The 25,299-nt window shown below is 41.7% G+C and overlaps 1 long non-coding RNA gene across 1 annotated transcript; it reads left to right on the top strand.

Annotated features, from left to right (window-relative positions):
* Window positions 1–592: 592 nt before the first annotated feature.
* LOC121404984 lies at window positions 593–24,188 on the top strand. Its single transcript, XR_005968306.1, has 3 exons — window positions 593–835; window positions 3,810–3,873; window positions 24,108–24,188. It is a non-coding gene; the product is annotated as an uncharacterized LOC121404984 (long non-coding RNA).
* Window positions 24,189–25,299: the final 1,111 nt, after the last annotated feature.

Raw genomic sequence — 25,299 nt, 5'->3', positions numbered from 1 at the left:
ATATATTTCACTCATAACTGCGTTTCACGCTGCATCCGCATGAGCTATAGCTGCAAAATTTGGCGACGCACACACACGCACACAAATGTATTTTTAAGTTATGGCAAAAGGTTTTACAGGAACATCCTCGACTCACAGGCAACGCACTCGTACTTGGTGCACTCTTTCAGCGTTTGCTGGGTAACAATTAGTCGTCTAGTCGGCCTAACTCTCTCACTTCTGTCGCTCTTTCCACGCTGCTCAATGGTTAGTGTTTTGTTGTTGTTGTTCTTGGTATTTATTTGCGCTCGAACGGTTTTAGTAGCAGTATAATTGCCCCACTAGCAACGGAAGCGGAAGCGCTCATCACACACCCGCTCGCTCTCGCTCTCCATCACACCCCCACCCATCACGTTATCCCCCCCCTCCAGAACATTCTCCATCACTTGAGGCACACAAACACACAGAGGCACACACAATAACAAAAAAGAAAAAAGCAAAAAAATAAATCTTCCATTTTCGTGTAATTTACTAAATGGATGTATCATCGAAACTCATTTCAAAGGAAAACAAAGCAAAAATAAAAAATAAACGACGCGCTATACCCAAATATCGGAAATCAAATACTTGTGTACAATAAATTAACAAAACACCGGATTAAAACAACAACTTCAAGCACCGCGCGCCGCGAAACTGCCGAAGCAGAAGCAGAACCCGAAAGCAAAGCCTTTCGTAGGAATGCGAAAAAAATAACGGATTTCCTAGTGCATGATTGTATAGCACTGTACGTGGTACATACATATAACAGTGTTCCACAGTGGATAATTACTAGAGACCAGAAGATCCATTGCCGATGGTAAGCAATTCCGAAAGAATTAATAATAAAATATGAAGTCATATACATATGTATTTAAGAGACCACATATAATACGAATAAAATATAAAATTTATAACATATGTATGTTTCTGTGGGGGAACCCATAATCTCATCCCAAAAATCAGTTCGATCGTGTATGTACATATGTGTCCCACTGTGCATTGCAGTGAAGACGGCGCTTCCTTCCTTCCGTACAGCTGTCATCATCTTATTCCAACCACAAATACTATCAAAATCAACACAGAGAACAACGTAATAATAACAACGGTAAAGAGGCAGGAACCCAAGCAAAAGAAACAACGCATTGCTCGTAAAATTCGACTCATCTCCCCCTCCCTCAGTCCACAAAGAACAAACAAAAAACGAAAACGAACAAGCAGCAAAGGAGGAAGCTGAAAATTCACGTTCGTGAAGTACAGCAATTAGCGCGCAAACTGTCGCGCCCCCGACCGAACCAACAACAACAACACCTTTTTCTTGTGATGATCATCACGCGCGCTCTCGTTCTCGCGCGCTCTCACAGATTTCTCATTCCATCGTTCTGTCCCACTTTAGCGCTTGCTAGACTCTGCGCTATCTCGCTCTCGCCACCTTCCCCACACACATATGTACATACATACATATTTATCAACATAGGCGAGGGTGGAAATCGTTCTGCTTCCATTAGCCTGTTGCTCTCGCCTATGGAAAAAACATCGCGAGCGGCTCAACCACAGTGGACTCTAGTTAAGGTGAAAATAACCTCAATTGAGATCGTTTGGTCTTCGGCTATGTATATATTTTAAGCTAAAAAAAATTGGAAAGAATGGAATATTGCTTAAAAAAAAGGTAAGGACTAGTTGTGACCATATACGGACTATTACTGTACTCTCCCCTCCCGTGCAACAGAACATCATATTTTTCCTCGTCTTGGCTCATTGGCATTTGAAGCGTCTCGTGTTTCCCGTCTACGTCTTCTGTCCATCTGTCGGGCTTCGTCTGTCGCTTCCACTAAGTAATCCCTCTAGATTTAAGGATGAGGAACCAAATCCCAGGAAATGTGCACAAAAATGTACATAAATTCGTTTTACTTTTAGGTCCGTGGGGGCCCACCACCGATCAGACAGACACGTGTCTTCTTTCGTGTTCAGCTCTCTCTCTTTCTCTGCTTCATCATTGCATTGCTCATCTTCCTTGCTTACTAGCGTTGCTCATCTTCATCATCTCGGTCTGTGCTCTCTCCCGTTAATTCATTCTCTTTCATTCGACGCTTCATTGCAGCGGTAATTGCTTCCAAATGCTTAAATGCCTTCCATTGTACCTCTTTGTGGGTCTGACATCGGTCGTACATCTCGTGCTCCTTCTTCACTTTCTTCTCCTCCTTCTCCTTCATCCCGTTTCCAGTTTCGGTTTCAGCCTGCCCCTCCGCCTGTGTACGGGATGTCCAACATGTGTCGTCGTCATTGATTTGTTGTTGATGGGCATGAGGCCTGTTTCTGAAGATGGGTAAGGGGGGGATGGATGGATACGTACAGCCGCCGCCGCGCTCTATTGACATTTGTCTGTCAAAACCCAAAAATCAAAAACGAAACAAAAAAAATCTCATTCGAGGGGGCGTCTTCGGTGTTTTTTGTGCGTGCTGTTTCTATACCCTTGTAAAATGAGCACTACTATTTTGGGTAGACGTTTCAAACGCAGACAAATAATTATCTTCTACATACATACATACATATGTACATACATTTACATAACTAGGAATAGCTGCAATGGAATGTGGTTTTTGTAACATCAATGGATCTGCAAGGGTATGACTATCTTCGGCTAGCAACAATTTTTTTTTTGATTTGGTTTTTTGTGTGTTGTTCCAGGAGGCGTTACTCGTAAATTTCTACTTTGGCTGCTGGAACCACGTTTTTTTTTTTTTTTTTTTTTTATGGTACGGTACAACATTTCGCACAGCTCGGAGAGGGAGTGGGAGAGAGAGTGCGAGAGATTGATGGAGCCATGTGTGTGAGGGGGAGTGTCAGAGTGCTGTATTGTTGGGGTGGGGAGGGAGTCTGAGAGCATGGAAAGTTCTCCGCTGCATTCTGGGCCAGTCGAACGCTCGTTTTAATTATGAGCCCAGCCTTTGTTGTGCCGTTCTGTTTACAGTTGTTGTCTTCGCATTACCTCCCCTCCCCCTCTTCACACCAACCACTTCTCCTCTTTCATCGTGCTGCTTCTTTTTCTTATTCTGCTTTTTGCATGCGCATTTTATTTAAATTTGTAACCTCATTCCCAATCGCATGCAGCAGAAGCTGATGCAGCAGCAGCAGCACAACACCAGCAACACCAGCACCAGCCTCAGCATCAGCACCAGCAATTGTCAATAGTTCTTCGAACTGGGGAAACGTTTTCAAGTGCTTTGTCACGAGATCGCATGGCCAAAGAGTGACTCAGGCAGGGCCTGCGAATTGGCCTGCTGACAGAGATGCAGTTTCATCAGCTGTGATGGCAGTGAAGCGGCAGGCAGTGACTGTGAAAAGTGGCTGCAGTAACTTAAAGCAAATGTTTACTGACATCATTATTTCCAAAAGCATTCATCGCTAGTGTACAAAAAATAAATTCAAATAAATGTTTAAAGTCGCGAATTTTAAAATAATTCGGTCTACAGTTTTTCGTTTGAATTGATTTTTTCCAACCGGACCTTGTCAAACGCGAATTTTATTTTGGTAGCATTTTTAGCGTCTTAAAACAAAAGGTCCTTACGTTTTTGTTTCATTTAATTAAATGTTATTACGAGTGGGAACAGTACAGCATCTTATTTTAGTTGCTTCCAAATCATAATTTCAGGAACAAAAGTGGAATAAGACTTAGAAGAAAGGCTAACATGGCTAACATCCTATACTGAAGATAGGATAGATCCCATTAAATACCAATAATATTGCATATTTATGACAATGTTGTATAATAAAACAATTTTTTATTTTTCCAGGTTTTCACCTTTAAACGAAGGATCTTCAGATACTACTCCCAATAGTGACTATATGGATGCTATGGTATGTATAATATTTATAAATATTCACAAATGTACTCTAACTTAAATTAAATTTTCCCTGCGGAAGAGTCATTACATAAACTGTCAACTTTTTGGACTTCAAGAATTCATCTGAATCTGAATGTATATTAAATCACAGTTTTTTGTGAGACCCCCCAACACCCCCAACTCCAAACGATGGCTCATCTCCATTTCGGGCCACTCCCCCGGGGGCCGCTGGGTGACCCATTCTGGATGGGCTGTGGAGCTCTTTATGCCAGTTTGTCTTATCAATGTCAAGAGAGTTCCCTTTCCCATATAACACTTTTCCCATCGTGTGATCGAACATGCAAGCAGCGTATATGTACATATGTATGTATGTATGTACATGTGTATATTTACATACTATCTGGTTGATGGATGGATGGATGGGTGTATCTCTCCAGCCTCAAGCACACACACGCACACTCATCGTACATACAAACATACATACATATGTATGTAGGGCAATGGTGGAGCTGTTGCTGTCACTTTTGTGTGGCACTTCCGGCCGGGGGGCGGGCAGAAGAGTAGAGAGGTGGAGAGGTAGAGGTATGCGTATGCATGCTACTGCTGCTTTCTTTCTTTCGGCTGCATCTCTGCATCTGCTGGCCACCAATCAAGATTTTAATGCCATTGGACCGGCTAATTTATGCCAGAGTATAATATCACTTAAGCTGACTCCGCTCGGGGAATGGAAGTGGAAGTGGCAGTGGCAGTGGTAGTGACAGTGTGGGAGTGGGAATGGAAATGGGACTGCGATTGGGGACACTATCTATAAACAGAGTCATGTCATGTTAGCGACTGTCCCCCAGCCATCTCTGTTATCCCTAACAGGGGCACGAAGTGCCAGACAACGACCTGGTTTCCTCACGGCTGCCTGCCGAACAACATTACGGTTCTGGGGCCGCCTCGTGCCTTGATGCCTGGATGCCTGGCTGTGCCTGCCTCGTGTTGCCTGCTCGGGGGACATCCCCCACAATCGGGTCTCATTTTTTGTACATGTACATCCATGCGACACACGACGAGACGAGCCGAACGGTAGACTGTGCGAGAGAAGTGTTCGGTCGGTCGTTTGGTCGTTTGGTCGTTCGGTCGGTCGGGTCGGGTATTATTGTACATATATGTATTTTTAGCGGAGGCACGCGACGACGCCACAATCCGAGGCTTGAGGCTGCTGGGAACAGATTCCCTGCCACAGCAAATGTTTTGCATGCCGATGCGCGTGCCTCTGCCACCGTTAACAGGGGCAGAGCGCCGCTGTCTCTGTCTCTGCTGTCCTCTGCTGACTGTTCTGCCACTGTCATGCCGCGCCACTGCTGCAGCGCTACTTCGGGGCTCCAATGGGGTTTTGCTGCGTTTTCGTGGAACAAGTTTTTAGTACGTGTTCCGCCGTGTCAGCATACAGTCGTTCCCAGCAGCGACTATCGGAGGTATCGGACCCCAGAAACCCGTACAGGTCGCGCTCGCTTTGGGTTATCTGTCTCGGTCTAGCTCGCTCTCGCACTCGCACTCATACTCGTCCCGCTCCCTCTCTCTCTCTCTCGCTCTCACTCTCCCCCTCCAACTTAAACAACAAAAATAAGAATCAGAAACGCAACAACAACAACAAAACATCCAAATAAATAACGGCACCGCCGCGATATCCCAAACATTATTTGTGTTATTTTCCTCCTGGATTCTAAGTGTTGGGGTGAAATTTTTTTGTTGTATATATTTTTGGGAAAATAAAATAATTTTAATTATTTTTTTGCCTGTGCAAATTTGAGTGCAATTTTTTGATATGTACCTACAACAACAACAACGAAATTGAGAATAATTTATAAGGAATACAAATCGTAATCACACAGTGTCCAGTGCTAAATGACCGAAAGGAAAATCACAATTAAAATAAATTAAACATTTTTTTGTGTGGTGCGTACCAGCCAGCTTCCTGTGCAAACCGGTCCAGCATCCGACGCGCGATTGCACCTGCAAGAAGAAGTCAAGAAATTCATAGAGAGGCGGAGTAGTGGAGGAGAGTAGTGGCGGACAAGTGGCAGCACAGCACAGCACAGCAAAGCCGCCAAGTGCAAGACGTGAAAGAAGTGCCTGACCACAACAGAACCAGTAACCAGTTTTATTTTGGAAAAGAAAAAAAAAGGAAAGAAGTGGTTGGGCTGCCCACAAAAGGCTGCGGGCCCCCCGAGATTCGCCGAGAGCCTGCCAAGGCCACACCGTAATCCTTCTCTATTGTACCGTTTAAAGAGCAAACAAAAGGACACAAAAATATCACAAAAAACATTTGGACATTTCTTTATGGTAAGTTCTTTGTAGTGACCCCCGTCCGCAAATGTTTCACTTTCTCGCTTTTTGGATGCAGCTAAAAATGGCCATGGGTTCGCTCTCTCATTCTCTATCTCCATCTCTCTAATCCAATCCAATCCAATCAGTCAATCAATCCATCAATCAATCAATGCAAAATGACTTGAAATTTTCATACAACAAATAAAATGCTGCAAGTCAATTAAGATGGACATCCATAGAAATAGAAACAGGGGGGCGCCCAAGGAGCAGCCTGAAGATGATAGGCGATAATATGCGATGGGTGTGAGGGGGGGAGCGGAATGTGGGGGTGGACAGACAGGCCTGGCCAGGTCTACTCTAATGAACTATGTCCGTCCGTTTACGGGATAGCTTCTATTTAGAATTTAAACCAAAATAAAATAAATTTCAATAATTAGAAAACATTTATAAAAATGTGCTTAAAGTTTTTAATTTGCTATTGGATAAAATAAGTTTATAAAATAATAAATAAAATATATGTATAATATTTTCAGCCGTTACCCGTTGTATTTTCTTATAGATTAAACAACATTTTTATTTAGTCCACTTTTATCCTTGAAAACCAAAAAAATACTAAGTATGCATTAAAAGTTCTAAAGAGAATTGAATTGCCTTATTTATAATAACAATCCAATCAATACATTTACATAAATGAGAAATCTTGCAGAGCCCACTCAGTGGTCTGTTTTTTTTTTATGAGATTTTTAAAAATGCAAATCTGTTTGCAGTGAAATGAAATCCCAAGCTTTTGGCAAGTTCTTTTTAATTTGCTAATTTCTCAAAGAAATACAAGCAAATTATTTTGCCTAATTGGGTCAACTATTTCGTATACCCGAAAATCACTTAGCAGAAGCAGAAGCCGAAGCAAATCAAACGAAAACTTTATGAAGTTAAATGTTTTCTCAATTTCCAATGGAAATATGAAACATTTATTTCATTAAATTGGTTATTTAAATGAAATAGTTTATTTCCAGATTTCTCGCCTGATTTCTTGTTGCACATTTCTCTCTCATTTCTCCCACATTTTTCCAAACCCAACAAAAAAAAGAAGTACAAGTCAAATTGTTGTGTATTTTCCTGCCAAATTCTAGAGGAATTTTTCCAATTAGAAGTCTATAAAATTCTTGTCGCACACATTGAGGAGAGATTTTGGATTTCAGGGGGAAAAAACGGTTTGACATTTTTGTGGGTTTCGTTCATTGAAATGCTACTAGGATTCCGGTACGTACAGAATTCTGCCTCCTTTCCGCATGAATTCTTTGCTGTGGCGTGGGTGGGGAGGGGGGCCTCTAGCCATAATTTAATTGCAGTTTAAATTCTCTAACCTTGGATACGCTCCCCTCTCTCGCTCTGCACACTCGGTAAACTTTTAGCCAATTGCCAAATGACAAAACCAACAAAAAAAATAAAAAATCTTGTTTGCCAATCAAATTTTTCAAGTGAAGACCACAACAAAGCAACTGGAGAGAATCCAAGGGGTAAATGGCAGAAAAACAGAGCGGGTGGGGTGGTGATGTGGGGTGATTGAGTGTGAGAAAAACCTCATCACACCAGACCAAAAATATTTCCCTCTTTGGTATTTTTTTTTCCTTTTTGCTAGGCTCTTGGGCTTTTCAAGTCACAAAAAATGCCTCATATATAGTACATATGTACGTATGTATGTATGCATGCTTATATTCTTGATCAGCAATCTATATATCAAAGACGAGAAACAGGTCGCTTGCTTGCAAAGATATTCGAACCAAAGTCAAACATCTCTGATTTCAACAGCTTGTTTCTCGCCCAACAAAACTGTGCCTCAAGTTAATGATGGATACTGAATGGTAAGGGTATCAAATGCTTCGGCATCCCCGAGACTTTCCTTTTTTAAGTTGAAACTTTTCTAATCAAATTAGGAGTGTGGCGGCGTTTTAGGAGGGGTGGCGTGGGCTGGGAGTGTGATGCTGTGAAAGTGAAAATTATCAAAGTCAATTTACAGTCGGTGGAGAAAGAAAGAGGCCATAGAGCATATGGCCATAGACAGTGGGTGTGTGTGGGAGTGGGAGTGGGAGTGGGAGTTTGGGGGCCAAAGGACACTTTAATAAGCGGCGAGGGATAGGCATACTGGCAGCAGTCGGACAGCAGCCAGCATTACTTATGGTGTGCTGTCAGAGCAATTTCCATTTTGATTTGAGTGAACGACTACTTACCAGCCTAACAGTCGTGAAACGCACTGTTGGCTTGGCCTGGCCCGCCCATAAAAATGTTCATCATCATTTGTTGCCTGGCCCGAACTGCAAATGGCCAAAACTTTACACATCTCAATGACCTTGGATCACCGTTTCCACTCCTCCATGTTGTACTTGCCACCACGGCCCCCAAACCAGAAAACATATTTTTTTATTTATAAATGCGAAACGAAAATGGCAGATGAAGCGGTGGCAGAGCAGGCAGAGAGGGGGTGGCGGTGGGAAAAATAGAAAAGTTTGCTGCATAAAACTGAATTACCGGAAATTGGCCAACAAAATAAAAGGAAAATAAACGGCAATGCGAAAAAATGCTGGAAGCTCCAGCAAAAGTAGGTGCTGCCCAAAAACGAGGAATACGAAAAGGTAGAGAGAGAGATAGAGAGAGAGAGACAGAGAGAAATACGAATGCGAGGCAAATCGAGTCGAAAAAGTTTTTACCAATATACCCCGGTGTGGCTATGGGGAGTACAAGGGCATATTACTTACCCACAAACAGGATGATCAGATAATACTGGATCGGATATGGATAACTAGAATATCGAAGTGCAAATAATACATACCTAAGAAAAATCCTCAGTCGGTAGTGATTCCCCTGATGACCCTTCAGATACATCCAACTAATTCCCCATTCATACACGGATGGGATGGGTATTCGCATTGTCGATGCAATCGGCTCTTGTATCGTTCTTACTTGTTTTTACCTACTTAAATTCGCTTCTGGTGCTTCGACTACTACAACTTCTCCTCGCTGCGCCGAAAGTGTGTGAAGGGAGTGAAAAAAAAGTGCAGAAAATAAACAAGAAACTAGCGCAAAAACTTTGCTCCAACTGAAAGAGACAGCAGCACACAGATAGACTGAGACAGGAATACTACAATAGAGGGAGAGAGACACGGAGAGAGAGAGTGAGTGAGTGATTGAGTGGGGTGGGGTGGGGAAGAGGAAAAGATGTGCCAAATATGGCACAGAGAATGAACCATTAACCGAAAATATGACAAAGGCAGAAAATGTCCCAGAGAGAGATGCCAGAAATTAGAGAGAATAAATGGCAAAGAAAGCGAGAGGCAGAAAGCGGCCAACAAAATAAAAGATATGAGGAAATTGTGAAAAATACTTTCAACTTTTGCTAGACCATTACAAAAAATGTACGAGTATGTGGAAAAGAAAATACATATCTAAAAAACAAATAAGATAATGCTAAAAAATAGATTTATTGATAGCGAGAGGGCTTCGCTTTAATGCTCTCGTTTTTACCCTGTTCCGAGTCCTCAAATCTGTGCACAAGAGAGACTTGAAAACTCGCTTAAAATATCATTTATACTCAAGCTAAATTTCAAAGGAACTGCAAGAAAAGCTTTTCCACAGCCCACCCTCTCCTGTTTTTTGCACCTCGAAAATTATATCCATAATTTGTGCATTTTCTTGAGTTTTCATTTAAATTTAATTTTTGCAGCCGTTTCTGTGGCCGTTTGTGCTGCTTTTTGTTGTAATTGCAAGTGTGCCACTTGCTTTTGACACCTGCTTTCAACAGGGTGGGGGGGGCAGTCATTTATTATGGCCAAGAAGCTGGCCTTGCCCCGCACTCAAGCGCCTTCATTTCGCCCTCTACAGATGTGTACCCGAGGCAACAAAAATACACCGACTACTGACTTTGGCCAGATGTTTGCTCGTAATATATATGAATGATTATAATTTAGCTTTTTTTTTAATTAAATAACTCGAATGCATTAAGTTAAAATCCGATTACTATATTACTATATTTATGTGTGAAGATAATGAGGATATATATTTAAACATATGTACATAAGACAAATAAATAGTCGGTTTTTGGCTGAGAATTATTTAGTAGATATTCCCCAAATGGAATCGAATTGTATGGCAGCCAACATTAGTGGGAATACATCTGAGTAAGGGTATCAAATACTTCGTACTTCGATGCTGGCTAGAAGAGTAAATGGTATTATTATTGTTGTTGTTGTTGTTGCTGGCTCTGTCGCCGTTTGTAATTGACATGAAAATTTAATGCCATAATTTTATTTTGCACTTGGCCTCGCACTCCACCATCCACCCACCCACCATCCAACCACCCATCCCCTTTCCCAGCATTCCTTCGCACTCTTTCAGTAAGGAAGGCATGGCACCCACCCACCTCCACTTCCCAGGCCACCTTCAGTGGTGTTTGCCTTTGTGCTTTTTTAGATTAGAAAAGTTTTGTCGTTGTTTGTAATTTTTTGTTGTTTTGTTTTGTATTTTTTTTTTTTTTTATTTTATATTATATTTACGGTTGGTGTTTCGTTTTTCTCCTTTGCCCTTTTGTTTAATGGGCCCGCAGGCGGCCGCCCTTGGCTTATTCGCCGGAGGGGGGGGTAGTTTTTGGTCAACTTGAAAGTGTTTTGAAGTGGACAAAGTCCAGTGGCAGTCAAAGCAGCCAAAGGAGCCAAAGGAGCACAGGTTCATTGTCATTTAGTCCTCTTTCCATCTGCAGTTTTTCTACTCCCTTTTTTTTTTGTTTTCCCTTAGTATGCGAGAAGTTTTTGCGATCAATCGATTTTAATTCAATAAATATACCGCTGATTTTTTTTTCTTTGGTTTTTGTTTTTTTTTTGTCTCAATTTTTGCAGAATTTGATTGAATTAATTTGCCATAGCTTTTAGGAACTAAGAATTTTAAATGCATTTTAATGAAATTATGTGGATTCTATTCAAGGCGATTATTATCGGTAATTGAAAGCGATTGGAAAGTGTGGGCAAATGTCAAGACAAAACCCATTAAAAAACAAACAAAAAAAGCGAAACCCATATTAATCCAAACAGATTGTCCATAAATTATAATTGATTATATGTCAATTATTATAATTAATAAAAACTATTAAATGTTAGCAGTAGATGGTAGATAATGCTCACTCATGGTACAGTTCCATTAAGGGAAATTTTCAGCTATTTTCCGGAGTATACATTCCACTGGCTTCTTTTTTCCAGAGACTTTCCCGTTTGAGTTGTATCCTCCTGTTTGCTGGAAAATATATGGGAGTGTGTACTCTCCTCAGGATACTTGGGCGTTTACTTTGCTTCACTTTTTTGTTGAGCTGAAAGTTATTAAAAATTAAACAACTTTAAAGTGGTTTACTTGTAATTAGAGCCCCCAGTTTTCTTTGTGCTTTTAACATCGTGGTGCTCCAAATGGGCTTTTCACGTTGGTTAATTCGCATTTATTTTCCGTATAGCATTCCTCGGGAAATGTTTCACTTTGCGGGGGAGCAGGGCTGTATCATTTTTTGTTCGGGTTTTTTGTCTGCTCTTCTGTTTTTTTTGTTGTTTTGTTTTTTTTCTGCTTTTCTGCCGCAGGGAGTTTGTGCTTCCATTTGGGCAGAAAATCGCACCGAAAAGGCTCCCGGGGCGCCTTCTGCATTCGAATGACCTGCTCAATGCGGGCCACGCCCCCACCACCGCCACTGCCAAAGGAACAGAGAGAGAGAGAGAGAGAGAGAGAGAGCAGCAGCAGCATGCTTAATAATTCAATTCGTAGGCACAGTCACGGGAAGGAGTCACGATGTACATAGCAAACAAAATAAAACACCCAAAAAAAAATCCAAATAAAAAATAAAAAACCGCAAAAAATAAAAAATAAAGCTAGATTCGATGGCCGAAGCTTTAGATACTCTTACTTACATATCCAACATAAATATATACATATTAGTGGATAATAATAGAAGAAAGGAAAGTCCCTTCCTTATCCACGAGGCCCCCTGGGGCTAGGCCATGCCATCCTTAAGCATAGAGCCGCTGGGCAGTGACCTGTGCGGGGGCGGGCACTTCCGCTGTCCGCTGTCCACTGTCCACTGTCCACCTGACCCGCACTACTTCCAAGAAGAAGCAAACAGAACACAAAATGAGGAACAAAATCATTTTGTTTTTTATGCTTTTTTTGTTGGGTTCTTTTATTGTTGTTTTGCCTTTGCCTTTGCCTGTGCCTGTGTCCCTCTGTGTTGTTTGCCTTCATTTGCATATACAATTTTTTGAGTGACGCCTCTCATTCTGTCATCTGCCCCCCCCATCTTCAATTTGTGGCATAACGCATTTTGTGTGCGGTCCTCCAGGCGCAGCAGTTCTCCCCACAACACGGGCTGCACGGGTCTCTGATCGCATGTGCAAGCCGTGCTCTAGCGTGTCCTTGCCTGGTTTGATCAGCATCAAAAACGCATTTGGATGCGGCTGTACGACCATTGGGGATATTATTAAAAGCCACAATCAGTCCAGAGCCGGGCAGGGAGCGACTGTGCTTGGAGCAGTACTAATTCCAGTACCATCACCACATAGGCCGGGGAAACCAACAGTGACTCCAGTAATTCATCCAACAGGATGTGGATGTAGATTTATGTTTCCTGAAAAACAGGATGCCAAATTTTACAGTCACAGAATCAAGTTAGAAGCGAAGAAATATCATATCTGCTATTGATCCTGATCATAAATAAATACATACATATGTATTCTTTCTGTGGTTTTCATCTACATATCTTTCTGAATATCATTATGATCTCTTCCCTTGCTACACGTATGAATAGTGAAGCACGTGAAGCCAGCCAAAAGTTGACTGCTACTACGGAGGCTGCTCCACCCTCCAAATGAATGTGGTTGAGGGTGGGTGTGGGGTAGCCTACTGCCCCGTTGACTATCCAATCACTTACTCCACTCACTCATTCATTTGGTCATTCATTCATTCATTTCGGGCCGGACTCTTGGGTCGACTTTGCATTTAAATCAATTTAAGCGTTTTACAGTCAGTTGAACCTTTTGTGCCCCATGTCATGTGCACACACACACACACACACACAGATAGAAAGAGGACTCACACACACATGTCTCACACACATACAGAAACAGACAAACCCACAGGCATAGAAACAGAACAGAAAAATGAATGTTTTTTTTTTCCTCCGGTTTGGGTCAACGGGAAAGGGTCCAGAGGCAAACCAGAGGAGACAGAGGAAAGACCCTCGACAGACCGAACTCAACCGCAGACTAGAGATGCAAAATGTGAACTCTGAGCATTTTTACATGAAAGTTGTTTAGCCGCAAAACTTAAACCTCAAAAGCTAAATGCTAAGGGAATTTAAAGCGGAGAGGGCGGGCACTACTCCCCGAACGGATGGCTAGCCAAATGCACCAACTATTTATGGTCTGGTCCAACAGAAAATCGCTTTGTTGCTGCAGAGTCTCAATTTGAAGGTACTCGGAGAGATATCCATTGAGTTGTCACATCCTGAATGCCAGAATCAAAATGATAAACTTGTAGGAAATAATGATGATTGCTGAATGCCTTGAGAGACTGCGAAAATTATAAATCAACAAGACAAGTGAAGGCTTACGGAGATTCTTCGAGCAGAAGAAAGACAAAAGCTGATTGCTACCAGTCCATTTGCACAAGCCAGAGCTGTCCGTTATTCACTTTCGGGCCAAAAAGGCTGCTTGGAATGCAATGGGGTAGCCCTAAGCTGAAGCTGAAGCTGAAGCTTCAGCAAAAAGCCCCAAGATATTCATGCAGAGACCCGCTCGATTCACATTCGATTCGATTGGCATTTGGTAACCCAATCACGTGCTCATCTCTAGCACACACACACAATAGAAAATAAAAACTGGGGGGGGAAAGCGGAATGCGAGAGACATTTCTTTTTTTTTTTGCAACTGTGAAGCCGAGAGCAAATTATGCAGACACTTAAATATGCCATAAAATTATTTGAATTCTGCATCAATTCTTTGCATTTTTATACCTCCCCCCCACCCCCAGCCATGGCTATTTCATCCCTTTACCGGTTGGGTAGAATGTCGAAACAATGTTTGGGGCCTTGCTTCGTTTTGTTTATAACTCGAAATATATTTATTTTTGGCTCAGCTCGAAAGAAAATATGTAAAAATTGGGGGAGGGTATACAATGCTCGTATGTATCTTTAAGGGTATTCCCGGGGTCTCTGTTCTCATTGGTATATAGCAGTTCAATGGGTTATGGAGCTATCCTTAAATGGGTATTGCGTATGTGAGTTTGAACTTTAATCGTATGATTCCGTTTCTAGAAATAAGAGTATTTAATAGCATACCCTGTTCTAGACATTTGGCCATCTTTGCACATAGTTTGGGCGAACATTTCACTCATTGCTGGGATTTCTTTGGGGTACATTTGATTTAATTTAAATTTATTATTAAACATTAAAATGTTCACTCTTTTTCTAAACAGATTATTTGATAATGTACCTACCTACATTTATTTCAATATATACTATATGTATAAAGTTATTTCTTTATTTTGTAATGAGCTTTGGACTTATTTGAGGGAATATCTCTGTCAGGAAAGCATACCACAAAATCTATGCTGCTATTTCCATATTGACTCGTGACAAAAAGGATTTAATTTATACATATACCTATGTATGCATACCCTTACAGCAAGTATTTTGATTTGGACTTGCAGTTGGAAAATCAGAGCAGAAAGAACTCGCTGGCTGAAAACGTTCTAAATGTAAATAAAATTAGAATAAAATAAAAGATTAACTTCCATTGAAAATAAACGATCTGTAGGTGTATTTAAAGCTTCGGCGCTTTTCCCATATCGTTTTTAAGGTTTCCCTTTTTTCTTTTCTCTGATGATTTTAATTTTTATTGTTGCTGTTTTGTCCGTTGTTGTTTTTTTGTTTTTGTTGCTTTTGTTGAGCCCAAACAAGCGTGTGAAAATTACAGCTGTGTGAAGAACAGGATGCAGGCCGCGCGCAGCACAAAGGACAATGGGCAGCTACTGTATGTGTGTGTGCCTGTCCCTGTGCCTGTCCCTTTACCTGTAACTGCAACTATGTGATGTGCGCATCTCGATGTGTGTGTGTGTGTGTGTGTGCCGTGTCCTAGCTGCCACCATTGTCACAATTGTTAAATATTTATAATGATACAACAATTTTTTTTATTGCTGTCTGGACACTCGTGTAAATTATTAAGCTTTCTGAGCGAGCAAAGAGCTGAGGGCAGGGAATGTCCAGCTTCCTGTTGCACTTGTTCGTCAGCTGCCACGCCCACTAACAAAAAAATAAAACACTTTATTTACTCAAAATTAAATGCAACATGGACCACAAAACGAAAAAAAGAACAACATTAAGAAAAAATGGGCATGGGAACACCAACGTCAACGGTTTTTTCTTTTTGGTTTGTTTTTCAGTTGCAGTGTTGCAACAATTGTCCTGCCTATGCACTTCATGCTGCATGGCCATTGCCGCAGAACAAATTTTAATTTGCTTTCGCTGTTCGTTTTAATGAAATGGTAAATTTATATGTAAATATGTATGTATGCATGTTGAACACATTTCACTGCCGCCACTAAATGATGACAAAACAAAAAATGAACATAAAGAAGGCAGGCCACACGGCGGCACGCAGATCGATACTTGCTGTGGGATCTGCCATACGCAATCCGATCACACAAATCACAGCTCCAGGAGTGTCCCAGTACCCATTTTTTATCTAAACAAAAAAACATTTAAAAATGTATATAATATATTTAATTTGTAGAAAATATATATTTATTGTAAATATGAAAATATTTAATTTATACAAAAAAAAAATAATATTTAACATATATATAAAAAATAATAAAAATATATATATAAAAATATATAATCAGAGCTTCAGGAGTGTCCCAGTCCCCATTTTTTTATCTAAACAAAAAAAACTTAAAAATAAATATAATATATTTATTTTAAATATGTTATATATGTTTCATATATTTGTAAGTCGTATTTTGCTAAACATTTTTAAATCCAATTATTCGAATCTCAGGGTTATACTTATTTATAATGCTCTCTCTCTCTCTGTCTCTCTCTCTCATTTTGTTTCGCTCTTTTTGAGCTTTTCTGCCATTCCGAAAACTGTTCATTCATTCCTCGTGCATCGCGCATTCGACCACAATTGAATCGATTAGAAAATACCTTAACACCTCTCTAATAACCCTTAATCGAGAGACTAATCCCCGCACTTTGCATGCCCAGCACGCTGCATAATTTTCCCAAAAATTGCACACTGCCTAATTTTCGGCGATTTTGGAGTTAAAAAAAAATTGAATTTAATGTGCGTGCATTAATTGCACGTCCACCATGCCACCATGCTACACACAATAACACGTGTCCGCCTTTTGTGGGCATATGCCAAATGGTATTTCGGTTGTGAAAAATGTTCTAACTTGTTGTCCAGGCCAAACCGCCGACGCCGCCGACGCCGCCTCCACCGCACACAATTGATGATGATTAATGGGAAGAATGAGGGCAGCGGCGGTGCAGTGTGACGGATGGTATGGTATGGTATGGTTGGAATCAAGCGGTAAGGGGCAACAACAGTTGGCGGGGGTTGGTGTGGTGTGGTGTGGTGGCATCAAATTGAAAACCCAATAAAACACTCAATTTATTTAAATTGCATACGATTGACAATCCGCCCTGACTTACCGTAGAGCATCGATGCAGCAGGCAGCAGGCAGCAGGGCAGCCACAGCACAAATTCATTTCATTTTATTCCGTTTCACACAGGCACTTTTCTCTCTTTTTTTTTTTTGCCTCTCCTCGTAGAGCGGGGAGCCTTGTGGAGTGCGTGTGTTATGGCTCTGATTAGTTAAACAGAACACGTAATGCTTGCCACAGCAAAAGGCGATGACAACAACCAGAACGACCCGCAAGTCGAACAAGCAGAACAACAACAAAAAGTTGAATATGACAACAACAAAAAAGAAAGAGAAAAATGAATGGGGCTGGGGGCAAATAAAAACGTAAGCAAATCACAAATTTGTGAGCTGTTGTTCCTCCATGGCATTAAGGAAAATGCCCTGAAATATTTATGGAGATTTTAGGGAAATTTCAAACAAACAAAAAGCGATCAAACCTTTTTTCACATGATTAAATATTACACTCGAAGATATTGAAACATTTTTTTTTGGTAAATTTTGGCTTGGCTTCTTTTGGTTTTCAAGTTCCATAGAGTTTTCGTTTTGGGGCGGGCGGCAGGTTGGCTCCGAAAAAATTGTAAACTGCAATTTTTTTTTGTTGCCGTCACGCAATTTTCTATCACTACATCTTGGGCAATTGGTGGGCGTGCTAACACACAGCACCGCCCAGCCCCTTCCCCCTTCCGTACACCCCCTTACCATCACGCAAAACCCATTTGTCATAAAACATAACTCAGCAATTGCCCACGCCCCAATGAGCCCACGTACGCCCATCAATTGTCATTTTTATCAGCGTACCATGTCGCGCTTTCGTTACATTTTTGTTGTTGTTGGTTCGTACTGGCGTTTTCTTCTTCTTCTTCAGAGGGTACCCTTGCCAGAGGGTATTATGACTGCTCGGCCAAGAATAGAATGAAATTTGTTCGTTACTCTAAAATAATATTGCATAAATTAAGCGTGATCAGCATCAACTCTGGCTGTCTTTATCCGTTCTAATATCCGCATTGTTTATTTATTTTTATTGTTAAAATTGCGCTATACTGTATCCAAATCGTAGCGTAGGAATGAAGGATCTGCGAGGGTATCCGAAAGCAATCGGACCAAGAAGCAGGCAGGTTCAGTGAGGGAGCAACCAAAGTGATGCCTCCTGACGCCAGAGCAAAGTCGTGTTCCACTCTCTCTCTCTTCGGCTGATTCTTTGCTGCTTCTTTGAGCTCATGGCTGCTCTGCTTTTTCATTGCCTGTCTTGCATTTTGCTCAGTTCATCTGTTTCTGCAATAGATCATTATTTTGTCTGGCTTTACTGTCTCCGCTTCCTTCCTTGCTGCTGATCCTGCATCTGCTGCTCAGCTCAACCTTCAACTTTTATTTTTGGCACTTTTGCCTCGTTCTTACGGCGTTCTGCCTACTTTTTTCCCCCCTAATTTTTAAAGCTTTTACTTTCCTTTTTTCTTGTTTTTTCGCCTGCTGCTGCTTAGTCTCCTTCTCCAGCGCTGCTTCTTCTACTGCTTAGCCAGCGTGACGCTGCTCCCCATCTTCCTCTTGTTTCTCTTCGTGTCTCGCTGCTGCTGCTGCTGCTGCTTTCCCCTTGGCAGCGTCTCGCATTAAAATTTTAAAATGCGTGCCCAAAATTTTCGTGCCTTTTTTTGTATTTGTATTTTCTTTTGTTTGCTTCCCACTGCCGTTACATGTTCTTCCGCCACCCAACAGCCACCACCCACTGCCCCGCATCGCCACTTGCGCAGCTCTTGTGGCGCTGCTTTTACGCCCACGCTGTTCTGTTGTTGGTTTTTCTGTGTGGCGCAACAATTGCCTGCCACCCACCGACGCAAATGGTCGATGGTTGAACTTCAGAAAAAGAGCAAAAACTCTGATGAAAAAGTGTTGCATACTTTGCAGCGTCGCTTTAAGAACTTTTATAAAGGAGATTTTAATGCCTGTCCTTCTGTTTGCATATAAAAACTGTTGCTGCTGTTGGTATACACCGCAGGCAACTGACGCAACATATAAATTATGTTCAGTGAAGCTTTCCAGCAGGTATCTATGCCCCACCCCCCCCCATAGTCGAAATTTTCTTCGCATCTTAGCTGCCAAAAATGTTGCTAGAGATACATTTAATGTTCGTCTTGGCAGTTGCTGTAGTTATTGTTGCTCCCGCCCACTTAGCACCTCCCACCCCATGCTGAACTTTGGCTAATCAAAGAGAGCTTTGGCTGCCGGCCATGACATACACCACTCCTCCCTCTACCCCTCCTGTGTGTGTGCGAGTGTGTGTGTTTCTGTGGTTAAATCAACTTCAACTTCAAAGCTGAAAATATTAAATACTTCAAGCAGATATTTCTGACATTTTTAGGTATTTGTGAAGTGATTTCAAGGCGATTTAAATTCTTAAGTTTGTCTATTAAATGTTGAGAAAACAAAAACTAAGAGAGAGTAAATTTAAAAGAGCTGCAAACCATTTAAGTTGGCAGCCTCAGGAGTTGCACCTTCCGGCGCCGCAAAGTAGGAGTTATCTGTGGTGAAACATCTCTGCACTGCACTGCTCGGGGCTCTGTTCTGTTCTGTTCTCTTTCCCCCTTTATGCCACAACTAATTGCCCCAAAGTCTTGAAATAAATTGAACTTATCAAAGATTCGCTGGCTGTGTGGCAAAACTCTGACCAAAAATAAATATATGTATATTTTTGTTGCTTGGCGTTTGTTGTTGCCGCAAGGCTCAAGGCGGGTGGAAGTGGCAGCTGGTAGCGGTGCTGATGAGTGTTTTTGCATAGCATATGGTTATTGTCCAGGCCCAGTATGTAGTAGCCATCCGCCCATTCCTCATTGCCTGGGCAGAGGCATAAATTTTCCTAGCTCCAAGCTCCAACTCCTGCCACTGCCCCTGCCACTGCCCCTGCCACTGCAACTCTGTTTTGTGGGATTGCCTCCCAGTTTTACTGTCTGTCCCCCCCACCATCCATGTTGCTCTATTTGTCAGCTCGTGAAACAATCATAACTTCCCTTAGCCCCCGTTTCCCTGCGTTTCCCCCAAAGCCCCAGTAGCCCTACCGGCCCTTGATCATTCCTGGCTGCATGGCCTGGCAATGTTTTTTTTTTTGGTTTGGGTTTGGGTTTGGTTTTGGCTGCCAACGCATGCAGAAGACTGCCCCTGTCCCTGTGCCTTGTTGGGGCCCCCGCTTGCATACATTTGTTATGCTATTTGGGCAGCCACCTCACACGACTCTTCCCAGCCCCTTTGGGCCCCTTCAGCCGCTGCTCCTCTTTGGCCTCCTGCAGTGTCGCCCTGTTTTGAAAAATTCATTGAATCATATGACAAGACAGAAAACGTACTGTACAGGGTGTACCCCTCGTAGGAGGAGGGCTGGGAAACGATAACTAGGCCCAAAGCAGAAAACAGCACAAACATTTCAGCTTACAGCCCCCCTCCCCCCAACACTCTTCGTTCCAGCGCCCTTTCTAGTGCGTGTTTTTGGGCCTGGGGCTGGGGCTGGGGCTGGGACTGGCGCTGGATCTGGTGCTGCTGGCTGAAATATTGCGTATACGCAATTTCTGCTTGCAACAAGAGGCTGCTGCTGGGGCGTCTGAGTGCAACGAGGAGAGCAAATTGAGAGTGCAGTGTGGAGTGTGTGTAGGCCGTTCTGAATGGTAAACTAACGATGCCCCAGCCACGACTCGAACGTCCTTATCAGCTGCAACTGGGAATGAAGCATAGAGAAACAGTTTCCAGCAACAGCAACAGCAACAACAACAGCAACAACAAAATGAAACACAGCGACAGAGAGATAGTTTTTGGAATATCATGAGTCTTATGGGAAACGTTTCTTTGGTTCCTTTGGTTCTTCGGTTTTGTGATCTTTAATTATTAATGAGCTTGCAGATAGCAGCGAGTGTCATACATTTATTCTATGTTCTCACTGTGTGATAATCCCGGGGAAATTGTAGAGCACGGAATAAATATTCAAGATAATTGGGTGCCATTCTCTTAGCCGTTGCAATTTTTGTATTTACACCTAATAATACTCGTGTGGGTATAACGCAATTAACGCAATTTTCTGTGGAACTATTATTATTTTTTTGTTTTTTTATATTATTCTCCATTTTATGCCAATCAACTTTTCTGTCACATGTGCGCTGGATGCGGATTAAAGGGTGGGTTTAATACTATTAACATTGATGCTTATATAGCAGAATTTTTTATTTCCTTGCCTTGTGGCATCATCTAGTTTCCGCTACGCTATTCTACCCCTAGCTCCACTCTCAACTGAGCCCCCCCCCCCTCCCCCTCCCCCCCCCCACAGTGTTCTTCGTTTTCCCATTTATGAGCATCAAAAAAAAAAAAAATAATAAAATCTGAGAGGACACCTGCAACATAAAAATTGCCATTCAATTTCCTCTTCAATATCCTCTAATCATGCTGAAAAGTATGCTACGAATGGTGTCTCCATTTCTTTTTTTTTTCTTTTCCTTCCTTTTTTGGTTTCTCTTTTCCGGCCATTTCCCCGAGCACTTCTGCTAATAGCTGGCGAATGGAATATCTTTATATAATATCTATCTATCAAAATTAATATTTCAAAAGGAAACATCGACAGTGGGTATGTGGGTGATGGCGGGGCGACAGGGAGCAAAGCCATTTCCATGGACACATTTATATTTATCAAAATGGTCGTTTCTTTTTTCACTCCCTTTTTTTTTTGGTTTGCCTGCGAATATTGTTTTTTTTGTTTGTTTGTGCCTCGAACGACGTGACATAATTAGCCAAAAAAAGAAAGAATGAAATAGAAATATATATGCATAACGCCAGAGGTGGGCGTGTTCCCGGCATTAGGGCGTAAAAATATTAATTTCCACTTAAATGAAAAATTATGCTCAATTTAAGCGAATTTTTATGGCGGCTACGCCAGCAAATAAATTCTTGCACATAAATTTATATGCTGCCCCACCTACCGCCTACCGCTGCCTGCACGCTAATAACAATAATAATAATAATAATAATAATCAGCAGCAGCAACATTAGGGCGGGGTAGTGGGGCGTGGCACACACACACACACACACAGGGGAGGGATGTAGGTAGGTAGGTAGGGAGAGGAGTAGGAGGAGTGAAAGCTAATGCGTGGCTATCGTTGGGCGATTACAATTTTGTTATTAATTAGATGCGCCCAAACGGACGCGCCGTGTAATAATTCACAGCTCTCTCTCTCTCCCATCTATACATACGCACATGTGCGCCACTCTAATACCTGCACCTGGATCTGTGTGTGTGTGTGTGAGAGTTGTTAATGTGTTGAGTATTAGTGAGAGTTTAGTCCGTTTTATGTTTCAGTGAGGAGGAGTTGGGGGGGTCAAATGAATCATTGAGCAGTTAAAGCAGCCAAAAGCTCAAATGGCCTTTTGAATGATGACTCTCCGTAATTAGAGCATTTTGCATTCGATTTTTTTTAATATTAAATATTCGCTTCGAGCAACAGAAAGTTGCATTAATCCAATTCACAAAGTAAATTTACGTTTTCTTTCTGGAATTAAACGGCAAAATTATGTAAGACAATTACCAAGAGCCCACAAGAACCGTATCGGTTTTTTGTTAGATCGCTGCCAAAAAACAAATTCGAAATAAATAGCCAAATATTTGTAGCCAAAATCGATGCCAAAATGAACCACCACCAATACATCGAATATGCGAAAATAGTAGCCATGACCCAAAGCCAAAAACGAGCAGAAATGAAATGCTGCCGCACCACCAGCACCACACATACAGCAACAAAAAAAAAAAAAATACATACCGAAAATGCAAAGCAAATGTATGCCCGGGCATTAGTTTGCCGCAAAATTGAACAGTTTTCCAGCATTTTGTGGCCTCGGCTACATAGCAATCCTCATAGCAGTCCTCCCCCCCCCAGCAATCCTCATACCAGTCCCACTCCAGTACAGTACACCCTGTCGACTCCATGCCCGGCGGCCTCTATCAATTTCAATTGCTGTTACTGCCGCTGGCAGTGTAATCAGTTTTTCGCTTATTGCCGCTAACTTGGCCCGCACACAACGAGGTCAAATCAGACACGACACGCCTACTCCGCCATCTACCATCTACCCATCCACCATCCACGATCCCAGCCCTGCAGCTTTTGCAGTCCTGCCATCCTGCCAGCCTGCCCTGCCGCTCATCAGTCGTCAGTCAACTGCTTCGTCAGTATCCTCCACTTCACTCCACTTTGGCTCATGGCGAATGAAGGGGTGGGGGTGGGGAAGCGGTAGCGGGAGCAGTCACTATATTGGATAATTGGGCAATGTGCAAAATCATTCGACACTTTTGCCCAACTATTTTTTCATCAGCCTCTCTGCGCTGCTACAAAAAATTGGTTCACTTTTTTTATGGTTTAATCTCCGTCTTTTTTTTCTACAGCAGCAGCAGAAAATATATTCCCATTTTGTATTCTGGTTAACTATTTAGACACATTAATTGCAGAGCCACAAGTCGAGAAAAGATTTAAGTTATGGATTTAAAACAAATATATTATTTAAATAATATCCGTCAGATAAAATAATAAATAAAAAAAAAAAATCAAAATATGGAAACTCTTCTTGGGTAGCATTTTGTATTTATTTATTTATCTCAGCTGTGAGGCTGCCACGAAAATTAAATCCGCATAAAAGGTATCCAATAGTCGTCCATAACTCACTCTCCCTCTCTCTCTCTCTCTCTCTCTCTCTCTCTCTCTCTCTCTGTCTCTCTGTCTCTCTGTCTCTCTCTTCAATATGTTTTATTGTGTGTGTTTTCTGTTTATATTTGTTCGCTTTTGTTGCCATTCTGCGGAGATGCACACAGCATAAATGTTGCGTTTGTTCATTTTTTGCTTGTGCAATTGGCGAGAAATGTAAATGAAATCAATTTCTAGTTTACCCATCCGGCGATTGTAGAACCCTTTTTGTTATCGTTGTAATTGTTGCTTGTCCGATTGCTTTGATGTTGCTGCAACTGCCACTGCAACTGCCAACTGCCACTGCCATTTATTGATAGTACTATTTTTTTTTTTTGCGCTTGCAGTATTTTTGTTGAGCCAACAAGTGGAGAGCAACAAAAATGAGCACAAAAATGCACTACGAATTAAGCGAAAAAATATTTTACCCAAAAAAAATAACTCAAAAAAATTCGTTGTAAACATTGATTTTAAATATTCCCTTTTTTTCACGCTCTTTCTCTATTTTCAGGTGAGTTCACAAACAGAGATTTTGGAGAGCTGTAATACAATCAATAAGTGAGTGTATTTTGTTACGTTTCGAGTTGAACATGATGGAGAAATGGAATATTTTAATATTTATGAAAATTAATTTAATAGAAATATTTATATAAATTTTGTTGTTGTTGTTTGGTTTAGTTCACTTTACTTCAAAGACAATTGCGAAACGAGCTGAATTCTTTTTTAATTAAAAAATATGCCACGACCCACAGCCCCCCTCGCATGGCAGCGCACAGAAAAAAATATAACAACTACTGGTGGAAATAGACAAAATGCAGTCATAGAGAGAGAGAGAGAGGGAGAAATACAGTCCTCCAAAAACCGCAGGTCCTTCCCTCTGTCGGTTCCATCTTCAGTCAAATTCATTTTGAGTTGGAAATTTTTACTTTTTGTTTTGCCTGCAATTTTTCGTTCCTGCTTTCTTCTCTGCCTTTTCCTGCTTTTCTTAAATTTGTTATTTTTTTTTTTGCGCTCTGCGACAGCTTTTCATTTGGTAAAGGAACCAGGCAATCCCTCAACCCTTCTCCGGCATCCAGCCCACTGCCAATGAAGCCCTTTCTGGCTTAATGCCTTCCTAATTGAAAGTTGCAAGAATTACAGGTGAAACCGAGTGCAGAAAGAGAGAGGAGAGGAGAGCAGAGTACAGTTGAGGAAACGAGAGATAGACACAGAGAGGGCAAACGAAAGAGAAGACTCCGAGGAGGGGAAAAAAGCAAACCGCAAATAATAATACGAAGAGGAAGAAGAAACAGCATCAACTGGAAACAAAGCTGTCCAAAATGGGGGAAGAGAACAGAGGAGGAGAAGGCAGTGGCGAACAGAGAAGGAAGGAAGGAGTGGAGTGGAGTAGAGGGTCAGGGGGCAAGGCTATTGAGTAGAAAAATGCCACAGCCGAGAGAGAGTGAGGGCGAGAAAGCAAACAAAAGAGGAGAGAAGAAAACTAGGTGAATGTAGAGGCAAAAAAAGCAATAAAAAAGGATCAAACGAGAAGGAACGTGTGAGTCGCTTCTTTGGACGCGACTCTACTTTAATACCCGTACTCAGTCAGTATAGAAATTTGTGAAATATAGAAAGAGACTCGGCTCTTGATGCTGATCAAGAATAGATATACTTTATATGGGGTCGGATACGTTTCCTTCTCTGCGTTGCACACATCCACTTTT

Source organism: Drosophila obscura, unplaced genomic scaffold, assembly GCF_018151105.1.
Source record: "Drosophila obscura isolate BZ-5 IFL unplaced genomic scaffold, ASM1815110v1 contig_73, whole genome shotgun sequence".
NCBI classification, from domain to species: domain Eukaryota; kingdom Metazoa; phylum Arthropoda; class Insecta; order Diptera; family Drosophilidae; genus Drosophila; species Drosophila obscura.
This window is presented reverse-complemented; position numbering and strand designations above follow the sequence as displayed.